This window comes from Hemibagrus wyckioides, linkage group LG27 (assembly GCF_019097595.1).
Source record: "Hemibagrus wyckioides isolate EC202008001 linkage group LG27, SWU_Hwy_1.0, whole genome shotgun sequence".
In the NCBI taxonomy this organism is placed as follows: Eukaryota; Metazoa; Chordata; class Actinopteri; order Siluriformes; family Bagridae; genus Hemibagrus; species Hemibagrus wyckioides.
The window spans coordinates 3,781,804-3,806,500 of NC_080736.1; the positions used below are offsets into that span (position 1 = coordinate 3,781,804).

Below are 24,697 nucleotides of genomic sequence, written 5' to 3' on the forward strand. Positions count from 1 at the left end.
GAAGAAAATGTCCTACAAGTTCACCGTTTTCTAAAAGTAAATGCATAAATACTCAGGAATTCGGACTGAATAAACAAGTATCGAGAATAAATGACAGACTTTGAGAAGTGTGGTTGTTTGAAACCCCACCACCACGATACGATATCTGTGAAATCTGTGAACGCAAAAGCTTGCAACCCACACAAACATGCTGCCTTATTCCGATAAATAAACTGCACTAGAATATCCTGCTTCTCTCCAAACCACCCATTGCAGCCAATACATCACTTCCAAACTGCTTCAAGCATAACTGCACGAGTGCTTTGTGCAGTAGCCAAGCAGCCAAAACGCCTGTGCCAATAACTGCGCTCTGCCTTCTGTCTAAACTAATGTTTCCCTTGTTAGCCGCCACACAGGAAATGGGTATTTTGATGAGAATGCGGCCTGGGGTGGTGATTCTCTGTCTTGTCTTTTAGGCTCTTCAGCGACTTCACATCTGTGTTTATCTCGCTCCGGGAACGGAGCTAGCGTGGTCATTTAGCCCCGAAGCTAGTCATTACGTGCTTCAGGTGTGTTTAGGGTTGTCCTCAAACTTAAACCCTGGTCTGGATTTGAATGTTGTCGGTCCAGTGGAGTCTGAGAGCCGTGCAGTCTTGTCTCCTAAACCCTCAGAGGCTCAGAGTCTTCAAAGAGAGCGCATGGAACTATAAATGACCCTCAAGTGCCTTCTGGAAAATGTTTTTACCTCCGCTGAAGTTTCCCAGGGATTAGTTTTCTGTGTAGAGATCAGAAGATCATGGGGGTCTGCATTGTACACACGACGTCACAGGGTAGGTTGAGCTCTACTGAAATCCTCAGCCATTATATATGTATGGTTTTTGTATTAGTCTTTTGGCACAGTGCATTATGGGTATTCCGTATAGTGTTGAAGAGGTTTCTGAAACCAAGCGATTCAGAGTGAACTTCTGCGCATGGTTGTTTATTTTGGGTTGAAACTCTAAATGAAACAGAAAATTCGGCTGCTGTTCAGCTCGCTCAGCATTCTGCATTTCTTTTTGGCTCAGGGGTGTACATACCTTAGAGAGAGAGTGAGACATAGGGTATATGAGAGAGAGAGAGAGAGTGAGAGAGAGAGAGAGAGAGAGAGAGAGAGAGACAAATATAAAAAGACAGACAGGCAGCGACAGACAGCAAATATGAGAGAGAGAGACAGGCAGGCTCAGACGGAGAGATAGACATACAGACAGACAGAGCAAATATGAGAGAGAGCGAGAGAGAGACAGACAGGCAGCGACTGACAGAAAGAGAGACAGGCAAAGACAGACAGCAAATATGAGAGAGAGACAGACAGGCTGAGACAGAGTCAGACATAGAAAATATGAGAGAGAGAGAGAGAGAGAGAGAGAGACAGACAGGCTGAGACAGGGAGAGACAGACAGACAGAGAGACAGGCATAGCAAATATGAGAGAGAGTGAGACAGGCATAGCAAATATGAGAGAGGGAGTGAGAGAGACAGTCAAAGTCAGTGTGAGAATCAGACAGAAAGACAGAGAGAGACAGACAGAGACATAGCATGAGACAGACAGAGGGAAAAAGAGACATTGAGAATATTAGGCAGAGAGAGAGAGAGAGCACGGAAGAGCTCATCCCCATACACATGCTGCATTTTCTGACTTCTGTAAGCAATAAAACTACAGGACACTAATCAACAACCCAGTGGCTGATGACGAAGCAGGCTGACTGCTTTCCAATAGCATCACATCCCCAAGTGTTTTATTCCTCTTACACCTCACAAAGATCATTTATTAATGAATGACCTCTTTCCTGCATGGAAATTTTACCTTTCTCCTGTATGGAAAGTTTCTGACTTCCAAACACCGCTCCATGTCTCTGAATTCCCGGTACAAAAGCTCCGCCTCTTCCAATCGCCATTCCTTCTCGGAAAGCCTGAGAAGGCTCCGAATCACGATTTCCGTGACATCACTTTTCATATTTCATGTCTCTCAATACCTTAGCAATGGCCAGTTCATGTATTTTCTGGCGACTGAGTGTGAATAGAGGAGTTTAAATACAGCGTCAGGACCTCGGCAGTAACTCGGTCCTCGGGTAAATAACTGCGTTTACGTTTATCTGGGTTTCACTCTTTATCGAGATGTGAGCATCGCTTCATGTACGATATTCAGTTCCTGTTCTGTACCACATTTCAGTATCGGCAGATATATCTGCTCTCTCTTCCGCATACGATTAGTGTAGTCTTTCTTTTAAAATGGCTAAAGGAAGCATGTAATGAAGAGACGTCCAGACGAGTACGTATTCAACTAATCTTCTGTGGATAAAACATTCCTGATTGTGATGTCCACTTTTACAAATAGTCAGAATGTTTTCTGTGTGCTCCGGTTCACGCTCTAAACCAAACAGAAACATGGGAATTTTTGACCATTCCTCTAGAAGCGCATTTGTGAGGTCAGGCACTGATGTTGGACGAGAAGGCCTGGCTCTCAGTCTCCGCTCTAATTCATCCCAAAGGTGTCCTATCAGGTTGAGGTGCAGTTCCTCCACACCAAACTCACTCATCCATGTCTTTATGGACCTTGCTTTGGTCACTGGTGTCCAGTCATGTTGGAACAGGAAGGGGTCATCCCCAAACTGTTCCCACAAAGCACGAAATGTCCAAAATGTCTTGGTATGAAGCTGAAACATTAAGAGTTCCTTTCACTGGAACTAAGGGGCCGAGCCCAACCCCTGAAACACAACACCTGAATTCAATGATTTGGAGGGGTGTCCCAAAACTTTTGGCGATATAGTATAGCACCACATCTGTTTAAAATGTTCACGCGTGAATAATCACCATGAGGACAAATTTCTCTCACCCGCCGCTGAGCAGACGTTAATAAGTCTTCATTCCCTGCCGTTTTTTTTCCCTCTCAGCAGAGTGTTTGGATCGTATTCTGTCTGGATAGCTTTGAATAAAAGCGTCTGGCAAATGAAAAGGTGAATATTTGGGGGTGATATGATTGCAAATTAAAGCCAAGCTCCTCGAATGGGGACATAGAAGCAGCGCAGCGATCCGGCTTTCAGGAGCAACATCTGTTTCTTTTCAGACGCCCGGTTTTATTGCGGAGTGTGCGACTGGGATTTTATCCAATCTGCGTCTTTATTTTATTTTAAAGGCCAGATTTGCACTTATAGTCGTTGTGGAGCAGCTCATGGATGAGCAACTGTGTGTGTGTTTGTGTGTGTGAGTAGTGTGAGAGCAGTAGTGAAAGAAATCCAGCTCAGCTTTATTGTGTTTGAGTTGATTGATCTCTCACACTATTTTGGCTCGGAACAGAGAGCCCTCTGTTTGCGGAGAATCGCACCGATCTGTGATCAGTCTCCTCCTTTCACCTGTAATAGAAGAAGAAGAACCTTGGTCTTGAACAACTGGAAAAAAACTTCAGGCAACTCAATGCTGTTTTCTTTAAACATTTTTCCTTTTTTAGACCCGAGGGCGACTCTCGTACATACCCCTGGAGCTCACGCGGGGTTTCCGTTAGTTCAATTCACCAGGGTTTATTATAAACACGGTGTCAGGAAGTTCGGGTCTAGGTGAGGCAGGTGTGAAAACAGCTGAACGTCATGAGCTTGACGCTGTTTGTGTGCATGTTGTTTGCTGAAGCCTTTGAAGAAGGACGTGTCTGTCATTATACAGCAGATTTACTGAGTGGAAAATACACACACACACACACACACACACACACTTCTCTTACCTTGTATAGCCCTTCCAGTGATCTAATGATTGATTAATTCGGCTATTTAATACAATCTAACACCTAAATCACCTAAACTTTATTTTCCATATATTTTGTCTCCTTTAGCTTGGCAGCTTCACGCGTGTTAAAATCTAAAATTAATCAAGCTTGTGTATTAGTCTCACGTCTGTAGTATTTACATTTCTCACATGTCCTTATCCAGGGTGACTTACATTTTATCTCATTTTATACTGAGGGTTAAGGGTCTTGCTCAGGGGCCGCAGCTCGATGGACCTGGGATTCAAACTCACAACCTTCTGATCAGTAGTTGCAACACCTTAACCACTAAGCTACCACATCTCTAGTATTCTTAACCATGTATTCTTAACCAAGATGATGCATTTATAACGTAATTGACTTTTTCTTAATGGTAATAAGTATGGAGGCCATTGGCTGCTTCACAGAACTGAAGAGCGGTCCGACTCGGATACCTGCCATATCTCTTCAGATCTAAACCTAGATTAGGTTCTGTAAAAATCTTTGTTTTTATTTGCTCCAAGCTGAGAGAGAGAGAGAGGGAGAGAATGGGTGGAAGCAAGCAAAAGAGTGAGAGAAAGAACGAGAGAGAGAGAGAGAGAGAGAGAGAGGCAGTTTCTGCACTGTATCTCCAGTATTGAATTTTCAGATGCTCCTGCTTTAGGCATCTAAAACTGAGCTTTCTACAATTCTGCCATGATAGAGATATGATGTTGCAACCTCCGATGTCTTTTTATTTTATTTTTAACTCTAAATTGCATGTAAATCTTGTGTGGATCGTATAGTTTCACTGTGAGAACACAGCTTTTACTTCCACCAAACTGTTCAAGAAGGAAGGTCATGGTGAATTTCTGAGTGACTTTAGTTAGCGCTATCCGTTAAAGTCTTCACCATCTTTTTACAACTTTGGTGAATCCTGTAACAAATTAGCCACTGAGACGACGATCACATAAACACCTAGGTGATGTTAGTGGCACTTACTGAACATGGGCAGCAACGTCCTGCGTCTCCGACTGCTGGTCAGCGTTGTGAAAACGTTGGACCTGCGTTGTGAGATATCATACAGTTCTTATTCTCTTACACTCACATGCTTCTGATGATGCTACCATGCAGAACTAAAATCATCGCAGACACAAAAGTGTTATATGAAATATAAGTGAGCAAAGATTGAGACAGAGACAATTCCACTGCCACCTAAATTCAGTCCCATTCACAACTAATGCTAGCGACACTATATTTCCAAAAGTTTTGGGACGCCTGTCTTTACATGCACATGCATGTAATATGGAGTTGCCCCGCCCTTTGCAGCTATAACAGCTTCGACTCTTCTGGGAAGGCTTTCCACAAGGTTTAGGAGTGTGTTTATGGGAATTTTTGACCATTCCTCTAGTATTGCATTTGTGAGGTCAGGCACTGATGTTGGACGAGAAGGTCTGGCTCACAGTCTCCTCTCTAATTCATCCCAGTGGTGTTCTATGGGGTTGAGGTCAGGACTCTGTGCAGTTCTACTCATCCATGTCTTTATGGACCTTGCTTTGGTCACTGGTGTGCAGTCATGTTGGAACAGGAAGGGGTCATCCCCAAACTGTTCCCACAAAGTTGGGAGCATGAAATTGTCCAAAATGTCTTGGTATGAAGCTGAAGCATTAAGAGTTCCTTTCACTGGAACTAAGGGGCCGATCCCAACCCCTGAAACACAACACCTGAATTCAATGATTTGGAGGGGTGTCCCAAAACTTTTGCCAGTATAGTGCACGTTACCTGAAAGCTTAGTTTTTCAACACACCTATCAGGCACTGGTTAGTATAGCGGTACTGCTGAGGGCTCTCTTCCCACGTTAGTTGGCTAATGCTAAACAGGCAGGGACAGAGCGCTGCAGTCTGGTGTAGATCTTCTCAAATTAGGTTTTGCTAAGCAAGAAAAAAAATGAGAGGGAACATTGTGTCTAGCGTGAGCACTTCCTGTGAATCCTGCAGTTTTTTTTCTTATAGACTGCATTGAATATTTGTATTTATTTATTTGTTTGCTTATTTAAATTATTATTTTTTTATTAAAAAATAAATACATCTTAAATATCATTATTAACCAGATTTGTGCACCACAAATGTACTTTATTTGAGGAAAATATTGCATATTAAAAATGTAAAAAATAAATACAAATACATTAAATAAATAAATCTTTTTTTCTTTTCTTTTATTCATTGATTTATTTATTTAAAATATAAATATATTTTTAAATATTAAATAAAATGCTTAAAGTGTTTATTCATTCATTTATTTATTTATTTACTATATAACACTACCGTATTGCTTGCAGTTGATTCTGTCCATCAGGTGCTCTGTGACTGCTTTGCTCAGGCATCAGTTTCAAAAGCGTCACGTGTCTGAGTGGAAACACGTCTTGAAAACATCTTTAACGTCACTCTGATGCTGCTCATCACACAGCTTACATGTGTTAGCATTAGCGTTTACGGTAATAATTGCATGCAGAGTTTTGAAAGGAAATGCGCGTTCCCATCGCTCTAAACCACTCTCGCTCTGAGAATGCCGTGTGTAGGAAAAGGTTGAGCATGTGGTTCAGGATTCAGCACAAGCGTGGGTGTAGGCTTGAGCTTAATGGCAGTTCTGACTCTTTGTGTGTGTGTGTGTGTTTGCTCTCTTTTGTCTCATGCACACACAAACTTTATTGCCAAAAGTTTTGGGACATCTGCCTTTACATGCACATGAATGTAATATGGAGTTGTCCTACCATTTGCAGCTATAACAGCTTCAACTCTTCTGGGAAGGCTTTCCACAAGGTTTAGGAGTGTGTTTATGGGAATTTCTGACCATTCCTCTAGAAGCGCATTTGTGAGGTCAGGCACTGATGTTGGACAAGAATGTCTGGCTCACAGTCTCCACTCTAATTCATCCTAAAGGTGTTCTATGGGGTTGAGGTCAGGACTCTGTGAAGTTCCTCCGCACCAAACTCACTCATCCATGTCTTTATGGACCTTGCTTTGGTCACTGGTGTGCAGTCATGTTGGAACAGGAAGGGGTCATCCCCAAACTGTTCCCACAAAGAGCATGAAATTGTCCAAAATGTCTTGGTATGAAGCTGAAGCATTAAGAGTTCCTTTCACTGGAACTAAGGGGCCGAGCCCAACACATGAATTTGATGAGTTAGAAGGGTGTCCCAAAATTTTTGGCAATATAGTGTAAAAGTTGCGATCCGGTCTTGTTCATCATTTCAGTTCATCGTTCATCATTCGGTTCAGCTAGCTGCCGCTCGTATGATGTAGCCATGTTGCGACAGAGGAGTCGGCGAGGACGTTGCTAAAAACAGTGTGGGAATTCTGGGAGTGAATTGTACTTCACAGAAATAACTTCCTGGTCTCACACACACACTTGCTACGTGTGAGACGGCCTCTGTCACTCCCCTGTGGTCCTGTTGTCTCTGTCAGAGACGGTAATGAGGGCATGATGAGTCTGACACATGCTGTGTGTCATGTGGGGTGGGTGTGTGTGAAACGTGTGTGTGCGCGCACACTGGGGATTAATAGTGTCCACTTTGAATCTTAAGCTTTATGACTTTAGCTAGAAAGGTTTTATGCTTTTCCTAGTCTTAAATGCAGAGTGACTTTAGATGGTAAGAAGGTCTATACAGTGAAGGCACTATTTTTCCCATTACATAATAAGACAGTGTGCTGCTGAGGAGGTGTGAGGTGTGATGTGTGTTATTTTTATAGGACTGTATGGTCTGGACAACACAACAGCAATCTCACATCAGCTACACAAGTTATGAATGAGAGACGCTGCACAGGTTAACGGTTTATAGTCAGAGTTAATGTTGTGGAAGATCAGAGTGCATTTTACTTCCTGTTCTCACGTTTAGCTGTGGTGATCTGTCACTCCGTCACCTCTCTCTCTCTCTCTCTTCTGTTTTTTCTTTCATTCTCCCTCTCTCTCGTTCTTGGTTTCATTCTCCCTCTCTCTCATTCTTTCTTTGACCCCCCCTTTCTTTGATTCTCTCTCTCTTTGATTCTCTCTCTCTCTTTCTTTCTTTGACCCCCCCCTTTATTTGATTCTCTCTCTCTTTGATTCTCTCTCTCTCTCTCTCTCTCTCTTTCTTTCTTTGACCCCCCCTTTCTTTGACTCTCTCTCTCTCTCATTCTTTCTTTGACCCGCCCCTTTCTTTGACTCTCTCTCTCTCGCTTGCTCTCTCTCTCTCTTTCTTTCTTTGACCCCCCCCCTTATTTGATTCTCTCTCTCTCTGTCTCTCTCTCTCTCATTCTTTCTTTGACCCGCCCCTTTCTTTGACTCTCTCTCTCTCTCTCTCTCTCTCTCTCTCTCTCTCTCATTCTTTTTGTTCTTGTCCCCCCCCCCTTTGATTCTCTCTCAAATTCAATTCAATTTCAGTAAGCTTTATTGGCATGACCATATACATGTACAGTATTGCCAAAGCATTAATGTAAAGAGAAGAACATCTCTTATTAACAAACACATTAATGAGAACACTGAGTCTCCAGGAACATAAATATAATAGAATATAAATGAATATAATTATTAAGGTTTTAAGACAAACAGGGCTGTGTGTGTGTGTGTGTGTTTGGGTGGGTCACTCACTGTCCCTCAGGTTGTGGCAGGCAGATACTTACTGTCCTACTAGAACGCAGCTCTCCTTCCTCTCCCCCAACAGGATGGGCAGTTGGTCAGTGTTGGTCAGGAGGGAGAACTGGGGATGGGTTAACTGAAATATATTTGATGTAGATGTTGGAATTTTTGACATTCTGTCAGGAAGTGCAGCTCTGTCTCCACTGTGTTGCTGTTGCACTGTGTACACTCTCTCTGCTCTGTAGGGAGCCATGATTTCTTATAGCAGCCCATCTCGATGGCCAGTGTGTGTGCACTGTCTGTACATGGTCAGTGTGGTTCTGTACTGGTGGTCAGTCACTGTGCTCAGGTATTCAGCTACAGTGTACTGTCGGTTTAGGGCCAGATAGCACTGCATTTTACTTTGTGCTTGTGTGTGTGTGTTTCCCAGTGTGTGTTGTTGTTGTGTTATAAGGTCTGATTGTTCTTGTGTGCAGCTGCTCCTGATGTAGAAGTGTGTTAATGTGTGTTGGTGAGCTGAGGGTCAGGACCAGCCGGGTGAGGACACTCTTCTCTCTGCTCAGCTCTTGGCACTGCAGGGCTTTGTTGTGATAGCTCTGAGGGTCACTGTGTTTTAGGTGGAGATGATATTTGATGGATCTTTTCTGAATTTGGAGCAGCAGTGGGACTCGGCCTGATTCGGCTCGGCAGCCGGTGTTTGTGGTGTTCCTGTGGATTTGTAGAATAGATTTACAGAATTGTGTGTGAATGATTTCAGCTGGGTGTTTATCCCATTGTGTAAAGTTTTGGTGTGTCAGTGGCCCCCCTCTCTCTCTCTCTCTCTCTCTCTCTCTCTCTCTCTCTCTCTCACTCTGTCTCTCATTCACTTTCTCGGTCACTTTTTCTTTGTTAAGCAACCTGTTTTTAAATAAATTTGTAATTGTAATTAGTTTTGTTTATGCAAATCGTCTAACGTACATGTCCCTGTGTGTGTGCTGTTACTATAACAGCAGTAGCGTATCAACGTGAGCGCATTACCATAAATAGTTCACAGTACGGACGAGACGACAGGTCGACGTGTGCGGTTATACCAGAATAACGCACGCCCTCTGACCAGTCACATTCGAGAATCGGAGGAAGCAAGGAAGTAAAGTTTACTTTAATAGATTGTGTCTCTTGTCTCAGTTATTCACATATTTCTCTCTCTCTCTCTTCTACAACTTTATACCCACTTGTTTCTCTCCAAACAATCTCCCAAATGAATAAATATAAATAGGAACCCTTGCTCTTGTATCTGATCTAGAGTTTAGAGTTAGTGCCTCTATCTCCACCTCTGACTTCAGTTCCTTTTGTGGCTCTGCACTCTGACATATTGTCAAACCCCATGCTTTATTTTAGACGTGTGGCTCGGCGCGTCCTGTTATCGTATTTAAAGCCGAGCTGTTATACAGCTGATAACCCCTCTTTTTCCAGCAATACAGGCCTGGGTCCAGATCCAGCCAGTGTTTCCGTCAAAGCAACACAGTGTGCTCAGCAAAAATCCAGTCTCCGGAGATACTACTAACAATTATTTTATAATGAATATAATGATTTTTTTTTATTATTATTATTTTCTTATATTAAGTTGGATTATTTTTCGTTTTAATATAATTTAAATAATAATAAATAGTATTTAGTCATAATTTTAATATAAAGAATAAATATCATTTTAATAATAATAAATATTTATTTACAATTTAATTTAATTGCGAACAGCAGGTCACTAACTAACTAATCCAAATAATTCCGTGCAATCAAATCAAAAGTCTCAGAGAACATCTTGAGCAAGGAAATAAAAGCTTTTATTTTGACTATTAACCACATGAACAAGCTTTTATAAAGGATGATTCAAGTGGGTGCGTTATACTTCCATAGTTTGTCACATTGACCACAAGTTAATGATTACAATTCGAGATGATATTGAGTGTAGGCTAAGGTAAAAAGATCCATACGTTACAGTACTGCTGAGCCAGCGCCGCCATTTTGAAGGTTCCTGTCTCCACCCCGAGTGCGTGGAGTTTCCATGTTCTCCCTGTGCTTTAGGAGTTATCTCTGGGTTCTCCGGGGTTTCCTCCCAGTGCAAAGATGTACTGTAGACTGAATGGCATCTCTAAATTCTGAATGGTTGTGTGTGTGTGTGTGTGTGTGTGTGTGTGTGTGTGTGTGTTTATGCTCTACGATGGTTTAGCACCTCGTCCAGGGTGTAGGATCCCCTCGACCTTGTGTAGGATAATTGCTACAGAAAATGGATGGATAGATTGCTATATACACCAGGCATTCATTTCGACCCATTTTTGTGCCTCAAGTGAAACAATTTGGACAGATATATTAAGAAGTGTAGTGTTTCCATTAAACGAACATGGATTTTTTTTTTTTTTTTAGTTGTTCATAGTACAGAAATTCCCCGACTTACGAAATATCGAGCTGCGAACTTTTACAGGTCCTCGCATTACGAACATTCGTAGGAGGCGCAAAGCAAGAACCGTGGAAACAAAAGGACTCACTTCGTCGAACGAATTCGACTTACGAACATTCTCCCTGAACGGAACTCATTCGTAAGTCGGGGACTTACTGTATAAGGCTCTAGGTTAAGTTATTATAAATAAATCTGTGTGTGAGAGTCTGTTTGTTGGTGTGTGTATGTGTGTTGTGACCAGCCTTTGTGTATTTTTTCAACATGAAGACAGGATATGACCCTCATAAAAGCACACACACGCATGTTTACACATCATCTTTGACATGTAAATTGACCACACACACTCGCGTTCATTTAACGACCATGTTTCAGTATAAAATGATTCATAAATGGATCTGTTAAACAATCGTAAGGATTTGCATGGTACAAAGAGTGACTGTAATCCATTAGATTTATAATTTGGCGATTCAGTGACACACACACACACACAGCTGTGCTCTCGGACTAAATCAGTTCTTCGGTCATCTGTTAATTAGCCGGTCTGCATCGTTTGTTGTGCGGGCAGCCGCATTATCGATTCAACGTTGAAGCCGGTTTCCCAGAGCACTCATTAGATTATGCTGCATTAACGGTGATGTCACATTTCATCATCGGTTTGATCAGGAAGTGTTTTTCCAAACAAAAAAATGTGAAATGAATCAACATTGAGTCGGTCGAGGTGGAGATACGTCATCGTACAGCTAGGAAAGCCAGGCTAGTATTATATATACACAAAGTACTTAAACACACACACGGAGTATAATTAATGTAATTCTTCTAGAGCACGACTCCCTCTGGGCTCAAGCAATAAATTAAATTTTCCTGTAATGATGATTGATGATCCTTTCAGCGTTGTTTACAGCATCACAGTATTATAATCAACACACAGTGACACTATACAATCGTTTCATTCACCATATTTTACTTTGTTGGGAAAACTTAATGTTTAAAAGAAATTATTGGGTTGCCTTTTATAAAAAGGACACACTCTATGACAATGTCAAAGATGATGCTATCTCTGTAATTGATGTGAAAATGTAATTGATGTAGTGGTGGAGCATTGCCATCTCTCAGCTTCAGGGTTCCCTCAGGGATCCTGAGCTCTGGCTACTGTCACTGAGTTCTTTCCATGTAGCCATCCATTCAGTCCACTCATATGTCCCATCTAATTGTACCTTCAACCGCCATCAACCCAACTAACCACCCATCTACCTTCTCATTCATTCAGCCAGCTCGCCAACCACACGTCCATCCTACCATCCACTGTCCAATCTATATAGACACCCGCTCAACTAACCAATCAGCCATCAACCCAACAATCCACACAACCAGACAACCCAACAAAGCATCCCTCTAACTAAACATCCATTACACCATTCACAAACCCATCCATCCATCCATTCATCCATTTCAAAATTCAGTGCTCTTTCTCTCACACACACATTCTGTCACTCTTTCTGCCTTGTCCAGACCCTGACCATTACAATGGACTGAAGATGAATGAATTAATAATTATGTGACAATATAAAAGGTTGTCTTGGTTCTGTAGGTTTATTAAGAATTTGAGTGTTCACAGTGCTGAAATCTTATTCAGTTCAATTCTGAACCCGTTAGAATATGAACTGGAGAGGTGATAAGTTCTGACATGTCTTTTCAGGCCATTAATCAGTCATGATGTCATGATGTTTTGATGGTTGTGCTCAAAAAGTTGGCATTATCAGATTCAGAATAATGAAATTAAAATGTGTTAGCGAGACATTTCCCACGACTACTGTGTAGCCAAGCAGCTGCTAGCCATCTTCTGCACTGTTGTTGTTGTACATAGTGCATGTTATGAAGATGCAAAGCAGTGATGTCAAGTACCAAGGGGTGTGTGTGTGTGTGTGATTGAGAGAGAGAGAGAGAGAGAGAGAGAGAGAGAGACTGATTGTTTATAAGTTCCTCAACCTCAAACAAGCCATGACCAGCAGACAGCAGAGTAAAACTATTTTTGCGCTGAGTTTTATGGTTTTGTCTGTTTCCGCTATGGTATCTTATCTTCCTCTGACCTTTATTCTTCAAGGACAGAAACATTTTGTTCATACCATTACACATATATAGGCTAATATACACAAATTTGACTGTGTGATAAAGATTACTGGTGGATATTTTAAAGACATTATGATAAGGAAATCTAATCAAAATGCAAACCAACGTACATGCCCACCCAAACCCATCCACTGCCCTTTCACCCTACCAACAGCCCATCTACCTCCCCATCCACCCAGCCAATGGACCAACCGCTTCTCCATCCACCCAACCATACATTGGGCCATCCACCCAACCATACATTGGGCCATCCACCCAACCATCCATCGGGCCATCCATCCACCCAACCATCCATCGGGCCATCCACCCACCCATCCATCGGGCCATCCATCCACCCACCCATCCATCGGGCCATCCACCCACCCATCCATCGGGCCATCCACCCACCCATCCATCGGGCCATCCACCCACCCATCCATCGGGCCATCCACCCACCCATCCATCGGGCCATCCATCCAACTATTGGGCCATCCACCCATCCATTGGGCCATCCATCCAACCATTGGTCCATCCATTGGCCCATTCACCCAACCAGTTGGCCCATCAAAATCATCTGCCCATGCGCCAATCCAACATCCCACCCACCTCCCTGCATTCACTCAGCCAACAGCCCATTCACCTCTCCATCCTTCCACCCACTCATTTTGCAATTCTGTCCCTCTCTCAGCCTTGAAGATGCTCTTCACTGCTCATTTCTTTCATTTCCTCTTCCCCTCCTCTCCCACAGTCGCTGTGAAAAACCTCTCGTCAGAATACAGAATCACAAATGCACCAACAGAACTGGTTTCTATGCATGTTTAAAATGCCTGTAGAGTATTTGTCATGCATGCACAATCCCAGTTGTCACACTTACACATCCACGCATCCAGTACCATGATGCTACAATGCAATGAGAGCATTTATCTTTCTCTCTTCTTGTCTTTTACTCTAGAGCTCTGCTTTTTCACTCATGTTTCTTTCACATTAGTGTGTACATAGTGCAGTGTCTATCTAATCATTACTTCATGGCTATGTGTTTATTACGGGGATCCTGTAGAGCAGAAGGTAATCATCTGTAATGAACGCACATATGGAGAAGAGAAAGAATGTGCAGGAGGGGAGGAAAAAAAGAAAGGCAGAGCTCATCTCAGGAGACAGATAAAGCAGGAGTGGCTTTGGTTTTCGAACCAAACCAAATTGTATCTGAAGCTGCTGAAAATTTATCATGCAGTCCTCGTTAGACGTCGCATAGTTTCCGTTCTATCCTGCATTTCTGAGAGTTGAAGTCATGGATAACGGTGCAGTTAAAAGTACAGATTGAGGTGAATTGCCCAAACAGACGTTCAAGGCGTTGGATTTGTCCCATATGCTCAAGTCTGATTAAAGAGGTCTTAATAGAAATATATTCATCCGGCATACTGTATATGTAGATCATCGTAGTCATATTAATGTGACAAAATGCAAATAAGTGGTTTGGTTGTATATCGCTAGGCTTGATACAGAGAACAGAGGAAATTAAGCAAGTTATTTTGAGTCATGTTTTGCAGAAAACAAAATTGACGCCATATTGAATTGACTGTTCTCTAAAATGGCTGCTTTAGCTGGTAAGAAAAGTAGCTAGACAGAAATCATAACATCTAATATAGAGACTAAAGCTGCAAGGACATGGTGAATGCGTGTGTGTGTGTAGGCTTTGTGAAAATGAGTCTATAAGGACCGCCGAAAAACACGCTTCTCTATTCTCCTAATTTGTCTGCTTGATGCCCACCGAAAAAGTTAATTTCATCAAATTTGTTTCTCTTTCTGTCTGGTTCTCTTTATATGGGGTTCTGTTCTGCTCTGTTGCTAGGGAAATGAGTCATGGTTGCTAAGGAAATGAGAGAAAGAAAGTGTGTGTGTGTGTGGTTAGGTTGTGTAGAACACATTTCTGACTGGCCTTGATGCTCATGCATGCTCACAGAAAATGGCAAGTTTCATCTTCTGCTTTTGTGTGGCTGCTTTTAGTACTGAAACCTGCATGCTGAGAAAAAAAAAAAAAACAAGCTCAGACCCGTGTGTGTAACGCTGAAAGTAAAGCAACCAGAAACAAATGAGCAAGCCAGGGCTTTAGCTTCAGTGGCAAAACCCGATAAACATCAAGATCATTACTAGCTTCACCATAAATGTTACAAAAAGCTGATTTATTTCCATACATTTCTGCCCAGTTTGGTCAATTGACACCCTTAATTTATTTTTTAAGAGTGAGGTCTGACTCCTGCTTCCTCTGAGATAGTCGAAGGAAACGATTTGGAAAGGAAAGCGCATTCAGCCCTCTTCCACATACACATGCACAGGATTGGTTAGCTTGGCTGAGATTCGAACTTCCATTTTCCAGACATTACGCTGGCCATTTCACTTGACCATACAGAATCATTTTCTTGAAGTCAGATAGCCTTCAATGTAAATTGGACTGTTATACAAAACAGCGAAGGTATTTCCTTTTACCGGTTGTCCAGAGCGATTTACAGACCTGCTGAGACGTCTCTATATGTAAAAATATATATTTTCACGCTGGCACAAATGAGCAGGATCTAAAATGACCATAGAGTTCATTTGCGAGTTAAAAAACAGAAGAGTTTCATTCTGTGCGGTAGAAAAAAGTGCCTTCTTTTTTGAACCAACAACAAATTTGAAATTTCATCGCCCAAAAAGTAGAAAAGGGACTTCATCGTTAGCACCAGTCGTCACTCAGTGCCTGCCAAACCCACTCCCAGTACTGAACCCCTATTTGGCCAGACACGGAGACGACCGAAATGAGAAAAATGCGCGTTCCGATTTGCGTCATCTTTACTATGCTTAACACGTTTAAGACAAAATCATTGTGTGGTATCTGTTTCAAAGCTGCTTACACACACACCGTAAGATAAGGAGGAAAGTACACACCATAAGACAACTCACCTGAAATGTCCTGTCTGTACATGTCGGCTCATACTTTCTCGCTCTCTCTCTCTCTCACACACACACACACACACACACACACACACACACAGCTTTTTGTTACAGCACTCTGCTGTAACACGCCCATTTCAATCACCACCTTTATGAACATGTCCATAGTTTGAATGTTTACATACAGAGAACATAATTATAATTAACGAGCTATATTATTAATATAACAGTTATAGTTAAAGGTCATTTATCACAGACACACACACACACACAAGCGCGTTTTTACGCTTGAGATACGTAGTGTGTTTAGTTCTGCATTTCGTTCCAGTTAAAATCAGTCAACACTTGCTGAGTGTTTCATATCGTGCAGTGGAACATGGGAATAAAGTGGAGGCTGTGGTCAGTTCTGAAGCGATCATGACACCATAGTTTTTTAGTTCCATGGGCTACACCCTTCATAGCTCGAAAGTCGGGATGAAAGTAACAGCCAATCAGAACACTGCGCAATGGGTTTTTATTCTTTTAACCAAATCCAATTCTACTGTCAAAACAATCACTGATGCTGAACAAGTAAAGAAATAATTATGGAAATGAATGAACTGTGCAGGAGAAACACTCTGTACCATAGGCGCCGATCCCGTGGGTGGTCTGGGAGTGGTCAGATATGCGCCATTTATTTTAATCAACCAAAACTACTTTATCTCACGGGTGGTGATATCTAGACAGAGTGGGATGGGTCGGTGTGCCGAGCATCCACCGGGAAAATTTGGCACGTATGCTCTGTACTACAATTAAAGGGTTAAAATTTTAACAACGGCTTGTATAAATGTGCTAGCTGGGGGTTAAATGGGAAAAACAAAACATAAAAATTAGACTCTCAGTGTCTTAAATTGCTGTTAATAATTTGTTCATGTTTTATAGTTTAAGCTACAGTGGTAAAAATGAACAGTATGGTATAAAGTAGAGGCTTGGGCTGATTTTTTTTCCAGCCCAGAAAATAGAACCATAGATATGAGAACACAGAGCTTCAGGTGGATGATTATTGACAGTCATGTTGGTTGATTACATTTGGTAAAGTGCCCCCTAGTGTTCTTGCTTGAGAGCTTCTTGCATTCCTGACTTCATCCAGAGTGCCTCAGGGGCCCAGCAGTAGCAGCTTCCTGGCCCTTGGATACGAACTCACTACCTTCCACTCGGTAGTCCAACACCTTAACCTCTAAGCTATGACATCTTATCTCACAGACAAGACATTCCGCTCAATAGATGTTTTATTTATTTATTTAACTATTGAATCTTGGCCTCCTGGCAGTCCAATGGCAGGCCTGGGTTCGATTCCCGGGCAGGGTGCCGCCCCAGCCACTGAATAGTTAACTCTCAGTGCTGGTCCCGAGCCCGGATAAAAACTCGGAGGGTGGCAACCGGAAGGGCATCTGGCGTAAAACCTGTGCCAAATCATGCGGCTCAAACGAGCCGCTACGAACAGCGGACCCTGCCATTGTGTGGGATAAACGCTAGGATAAAAAAAATTAAATGTAACTATTGAAACTATAGCTGGTTGAGTCTGAAACTCCCAGAAAAATCCAAGTGGTGTCTGAAATACTCAACCCAGGCCTCAGGGGCCCAGCAGTGGCAGCTTGATGGATCTGGGATTTGGACACACAACCTTCTGCTCAGTAGTCCAACACCTTAACCACTAAGCTACGTCATCCAGAATATAATGGCAGATGGAATAAACACAACTAAGGTGGCCTCTGAGCTAAAAATGCCTCAGAAAGTTGAAAGTAAAAAAGGAAATGATCAAAAAAGGAAAAAAAAAAGTTCACTATGTACTCAAGGGCGGAGAGTGTTTTCTTTTGAAGTGTTTAATACGCAAAAGACCACGATAAAAAGCTCCAGGAAGTGCAGTATCACTGGAGCAGTGGACGGTGTAGCAAACAAGACCTCAAACTAAAGCTAAAAAAACACACTCCTGTGAAGTTGCATTGTGAAGGTTTTGTCATCACTGACTGACGTTTACGACATCTTATCTATCTTGTTAAGAGTGAGTGTATCAGGTAGTTATTAGCCTACATCACCATCAACAATGAGATAGTACTGTAGCTAGTTAGCATGCGACTCTGTGCTTTTCATGTCGTATCTTAGTTGCCTAATGTTCTGTGAATACATTTTTATTCTGATATTTAGTCTGCTGCTTTAAAAAGAATAGCAAAGTATGAGCTGGAAAGTCATAATCTAAGCTTAGTGTCGGGATAACGACAATGATTTTTCGTGTATTGTATCACAAAAGGTAGATGGAGGCGTTCATTTATTTATTTTGCAAAATGTTGATCAGTCTGTCCTTTCGGTTTGTGAATGCGAGTTGTGATGTGATGGTGTGTGTGTATGTGTGCAGGAATCTGTTTTGTCCAGCAGAAGGAGAAAAGCTTGTGTGTGTGTGTGTGTGTGTGTGTGCGTCTTAAAAGGAGGGTGAGTAATGATGTGTGATGGCACTGTCATTACAGCTAAGCTAATAATCAACCAACAGCCTTTTCACTCACACACAAACTCCACATCTCTCTCACAACACACACACACACACACCACACACACACACACCACACACACAGGTGAAGTTAGAGAGTGTGTTGTGTGGTGCACAATTTTTCAAGGTTACAGACTTTTGAATGGTTTTGTTAGTGTGTGTGGTTGGGGGGAGAGAGAGAGAGAGAGAGAGAGAGAGTGAAAGAAAAAAAAAACTGTCGTGAATTGGAAGATTCAAGCCTGCCTGTTTGTCCCTCCTTCTCTATCAGTTTTTTCTTGCTTCCTTCTTCTTTCTTTTCTTAAGATTGTATGTAACACTTTATTTTTTGCAGTTTGGAGGGTTTATTACCCCCACACACTTTTTTAAATTAAAAAGGCACCTCAGTCAAAATATACATATATTTTTACTTTTCTCTGCCCCCACACTACTCTACCCTTCCCCAAAATACCCTACCCTACCCTATTCTACCTGCTCTTCCCTTCCCTTTGCCTTCCCTTCCCTACTCCATCATTCCCTCCCCTCCCCTACCCTTTCCTACTCCACCATGCCCTGTCCTTCCCTAACCGATTATTCCCTCCCCCATCTTTCCACACCCATTCATACCCTTCCTGTTTGTTCCAACCATCTACTACCCTGTACCCTGTCTACAATTTTCTACCCTACTCTTCCCTCCCCTATTCTTCCTATTTGTTCCTTCCCTCCTCTAAACTTCCGTACCCTTAACTTGTCTACCTTTTCCTGCCCAACCTTTTCCTACTGTACCCTTTCCTTCCCTATTCTACCATTCCCTTCCTATTCTACCCTAACTTACCCATCTCTATCCTGTCCTTCCAACCCATCCATTCTTTTCTCTACTTTGCTCAACCTATCTCTTTCCTATCCCTTTACCCTACCCTAACCGACCCATCCTTACCCTTCCCTTCTCTTTCCTACTATTCCCTCCCCTATCCTTCATAACCTTCCTATTTGTTTCAACCCTCAACTACCTTTCTGTATCCTTACCTTGTCTACCCTTCCCTACCATTCCCTCCCCATCCTACCCTAACTTACCCATCTCTTCCTTATCCTTGTAACCCATCCATTCCCTTTTCTGCTTTACCCAACCAATCTATTTCCTACCCCTTTACCCTATCCATTCCAACCCTTCCTCACCTTACCTATTTGTACCCTTCCCTTCTATTCCTCACCCTACCCATCCCTACTCTTTCCTACTCCACCATTCCCTGTCCTTCCCTAACCTAACCTACCGTTCTCTTCCCTATCCTTTCACACCCATTCATACCCTTCCTCTTTTTTCCAACCCTCTACTACCTTTAAGTACCCTTACCTTGTCTACCTTTTCCTACCCAACCTTTCCCTACAGTATCCTTGCTTCCCTACCCTACCATTCCCTCCCCTATCCTTCATACTTTTCCTATTTATTCCTACCCTCCCTATCCTACCCTTATTTATCCATCTATACTCTATCCTTCTAACCCACCCATTCCCTTTTCTACTTTACCCAACCTATTTCTTTCCTACCTCTTTACCCAACCCTAACCTATGCATTCCAACTCTTCCTCACCTTACCCATTCCTACCTTTCCATTCACTTTACTACTGTACTCTTTCCTTCCCTACCCTACCATTCTCTCCCCTATCCAACCCAACCTTTCCCTACTGTACCCTTTCCTATTCTACCCTACCATTCCCTCCCCATCCTACCCTAACTTACTTATCTCTACCCTATCCTTGTTACCCATCCATTCACTTTTCTGCTTTACCCAACCAATCTCTTTCCTACCCCTTTACCCTACCCATTCCAACACTTCCTCACCTTACCCATTCCTACCCATCCTATCACTACCCCACCCTTCCCATCCCTATGCTTTTCTATTCCACTATTCACTGTACTTCCCTAAACTACCATTCTCTTCCCTATCCTTTCACACCCATTCATACCCTTCCTATTTGTTCCTACCTCCTACTACCCTTTCCTACTCTTAGCTTATCTACCATCCTACCCAACATTTCCCTACCTTACCATCCCCTTCCCATCCTACCCTTACTTACCCATCTGTACCCTATCCTTCTAACCCATCCATTCCCTTCTCTACTTTACCTAACCTATCTATTTCCTACCCCTTTACCCTACCCTACCCTAACCTTCCCATCCCAACCCTTCTCCACCCTACCCCACCCTACCCATCCTGTCTCTACCTAACCTTGCCCTACTCCTCCCTTTCCTGAGGCTCAGAGAAGTTAGGCAAAGGGAAAAATAAAACTGTGTTGGGTTTTGAACGCTCTTCCTTGTGTAATGGTTTAAATAAAACATTTTTGTTGGAGTATTATAGAAGTTTTATTATCCACTTTCATACAAAATCTTGAAGGGAATCTTTTAATATCTTATCAGGATGGGAAAAAAATCAATGAAAAATGTGTGTATTATATAAGAACATTTCTGTAAACTCCAACAGAAAAGGAAAGGGCCCCTGCCTTTGTTGCTGGCTTTTGGCCTTTAAAATTGAATACACTCCTGATAGTGTGTGTGTGTTTAAGAGAGAGATATAGTGTGTGTGTGTGTGTGTGTTTAAGAGAGAGATATAGTGTGTGTGTGTGTGAGAGAGAAAGAGAGTGTAGGTGTCCAAACAGGCTAGCATGGCATGTTTTTATTGCGTAACGCTTTAAACTCTATCTTTTGTAGCGCATTCCACTGCTCATAGCCACAGCGACAGAAACCGTGTGTAACAGAACTAGGGTGCACATCGTTGCCCAGAGTCTAAACACACACACACACACACACACACACACAGCTGAACCAGCGTAATTGAACACTGAGGCACCCAGCTACTTGTACAACGAGTGCTTTGAGATCAGAGCGACAGAGGAGAGGAGTGTGGAGAGAAGAGAGCCGACAGATGAGAGAGAGAGAGAGAGAGAGAGAGAGAGAGAGAAATAGTCAGAGAAACAGAGAGAGACAGCCAGAGAGAGACAAAGAGACAGAGAGAAAGAAACAGACAGAGAGAGAAAGAGACAGAGATAGAAAGACACAGAGAGAGAGAGAATGACGGAGAAAGAGAGACACTGAGAGAAAAACACAGAGGGAGACAATCGGAGAGAGAGACAGAGAGAAAGAAAAACAGAGAGAGAAAGAGACAGGGAGAGAGAGATAAAATGACAGAGAGAAGGAGAGACACTGAGAGAGAAACACAGAGAGAGACAGAGAGAGACTTTAGTTCTCCACACACAGATTAAATGTAGTGTAAGTGGAGTCCTGATTTGTTAGTCCATTAGTTCCATCCGACCCAGCACAAAATCCGTCATTTCTTTTAATTTTTGTTTTATTTGTCTTTAACCCGACCAATAAAAAATAATGAAGTTTGTGTGTCTTTTCCTTTCACACAAAAAAACGTCAGGAGTGCCTCATACCTGGAGCTTCGTTCTCATTTCATTTCATTTCATTTCAGCTTTATATTTTGAGGTGAGATTTGAGATTTTAAGGTGGGTGAAGACTGAAGGCAGTTTCTGTAAATACTTTGCACAACTTTGTGTTGTGACAGAGTTGCAAAGTTACATAAGTTGTGGGTTAGCTGTTAAAAGTTATGTAACTCTCCTGGTCGCGTTTTCCTCGCCATATACACACACACACACACACACACACACACACAGATATATCCATCTCAGGATTCAGCATGAGCCGATTTGAGAAAACGCGTGAGAAGTGTGTGACTAAGAGGAAGACACACGTGAAGTCACATGTTATCATGTTTTATTCCATGTACCTCAGTCTTTGTCACAAAAGTTCCAAACACAGGTATTTTTTTTAATTCTCAACTATTTAATGAAATCAGATATGTAATTGTACGTATAATATGTAACTGTAATTGTATACAATAACACAATATCTAGCTTTGGAAACTTAGGACACTTGAACATTACACTTAAAATAAAAAAGTATTTTTAGAATAAGTCAAAAGAGAGACCATTTCTTGACATTTCCCTGGACCCAAATTTCCAACGCTACCCATTTATTTATTAAAGTTATTAAAAAAAGAATAAATTAACGTGAGTAGGGGGGAAAGTTGTGCCTTGTGGAAAAGTTTCTTTTTATCCCGTCTTTTTGTCTTAGAAATTATCAACAAATTATATAACAAGTTATATATGAATATATATGGTTTAACAAAACAGCAAGAGCAGTCTTTCTTTCTGTCTGTCACTCTGTCTGTCTGTCTCTTTTTCTGTCTGTCTTTCTGTCTCTCTCTCTGCCTTTCTGACATTGTCACTCTGTCCGTCTGCCTTTCTTTCTGTCACTCCGTCTGTCTGTCTTTCTTTCTTTCTTTCTTTCTTTCTTTCTTTCTTTCTTTCTTTCTTTCTTTCTTTCTTTCTTTCTTTCTTTCTGTCTCTCTTTCTTTCTGTCACTCCGTCTGTCTGTCTTTCTTTCTTTCTTTCTGTCTCTCTTTCTGTCTGTCACTCTGACTGTTTTTCCCTTGTCTCTCCTTGTTTGTCTTTCTGTCTCTCTGTCTTTTTGTCTCTCTCTGTCTTAGTCTCTCTGTCTGTCTTTCTGTTTCCCTATCTGTCTGTCTGTTTCTCTCTCTCTCTCTCTCTCTCTCTCTCTCTCTCTCTCTCTGTCTGTCTGTCTCTCTGCCTTCTTGTCTGTCTTTCTGTCTCTATCTCTCTGTCTTTCTGTCTCTCTCTTTCTGTCTGTCTGTCTGTCTGTCTGTCTCTCTAAAATGACCCAACAATAATTTTTAAATGTGATATTTCCATAACTAGGAGATAAGGATTAGGACAGGGGTGTCCAATCTTCTCCACAAAGGGCCGGTGTGGGTGCAGGTTTTCATTCCAACTGAGCAGAAGCCACACCTGAGTCCACTGAAAGCCAAGGTCTACTGATTAGCCAGTTGGAATCAGGTGTAGCTTCTGCTTGGTTGGAATGAAAGCCTACACACACACACACCGGCCCTTTCTGGATGAGATCGGACACCCCGGGATTAGGATATGAACCGCATATGAAGAAAGATCTAAAATAATTAACCAAACCATATTTCAATAGACTGCAGTCAACAGTGACCATTTGAAACACACACACACACACACACACACTCTCTCTCTCACACGCACACACACACACACTCTCTCTCTCACACGCACACACACACACACTCTCTCTCTCACACACACACACACACACACACACGCTACTGCAGGTGAGTCATCTAATTACCGATGACAGTCTGTAATGATAAAATGAGTCTATCTTGCCATCTTACACACACACACACACACTCTTGTTGAATAGGTTACAGGGTTTGCCTACTGTTAGAATTTTTTAGAATAGTTGATATTTAAGACATAAGTGTTCATAAGTCATGAGTGCTGTACTCATCTTCTCATCAGCTCAGTGCATCTGCTTAAATATTGTTTATGTTGAACATGTGTGTATGTGTGTGTGTATATATATATATATGTGTGTGTGTGAGCACTGAGCATTTTATGAGCACTGACAGTGCAAGTCTTCAAAATGACTTCAGAAAATGAGCGCGTCTGTCTGAAACGTCAAAGCTGGAATAACATTTAAATGACCGGTAACTCTTTCTGTTTAGGTTGTGAGGTCACTGCTTAGCCCTGAGGAACCTGGAAGTCTAAAACACACCGCTAACGCACAGGATGACCGGCTGACTCTCATGGTAAGTGCTTGACTTGGAACATTTTCGGTAGATTTCGTCATCAGACGTCTCTGAGACTTTAGTCTGGATATTATAAGGCAGAAGTAGCACTTCCTTTGAAGGATACTATACATAATGACCTATGAACTCATTCATAACAGAGTTTAAGCCGTTAATATACCTGTTATACACATCCATCCATCCATTGTCTATACCCGCTTTATTATTAATTAGGGTCACGGGGATCTGCTGGAGCCTAAGGCAGTGGTACACCCTGGACAGGTCACCAGTCCATCACAGGGCCACACATATAGACAGACAACCACACACACTCACACTCACTCCTATGGGCAATTTAGAATGACCAATCAACCTAATGTACATGTTTTTGGATTGTGGGAGGAAACCGGAGTACCGAGGAGTAAACCCACGCAGGCACGGGGAGAACATGCAAACTCCACACAGAAAGGCCCCTGCCTATTCGAACCCGGGATTTGAACCCAGGACCTTCTTTCTAACCACTAAGCCACCATGCTGCCCTGTTATACACATGCTATAATCATTTATTCATTTCTAGCCTTCGTCATCGTTGATATCTGCGTTATTATTATCCGGAATCTAGAATTTGTTCCTTCTAGAAAGTTCACCCCAAAACAACATAACCGATTTATTTAGGCTGCTTTCTCAGCCACATGTTGTGTAAGTAGCTAGGTCAAAGATCTCC

General features: G+C 42.1%; 1 protein-coding gene across 7 annotated transcripts in view; it reads left to right on the forward strand.

The window, feature by feature from the left end:
- Nucleotides 1-24,697, forward strand: part of adcy7 (adenylate cyclase 7) — an 80,844-nt gene that overhangs the window by 4,637 nt on the left and 51,510 nt on the right. For all 7 annotated transcript variants that reach the window (XM_058381534.1, XM_058381533.1, XM_058381531.1 and 4 more), the window contains exon 2: nt 23,911-23,994. The gene's annotated coding sequence lies outside the window, so the exon portion shown is untranslated. The remainder of the gene's footprint in view (nt 1-23,910; nt 23,995-24,697) is intronic.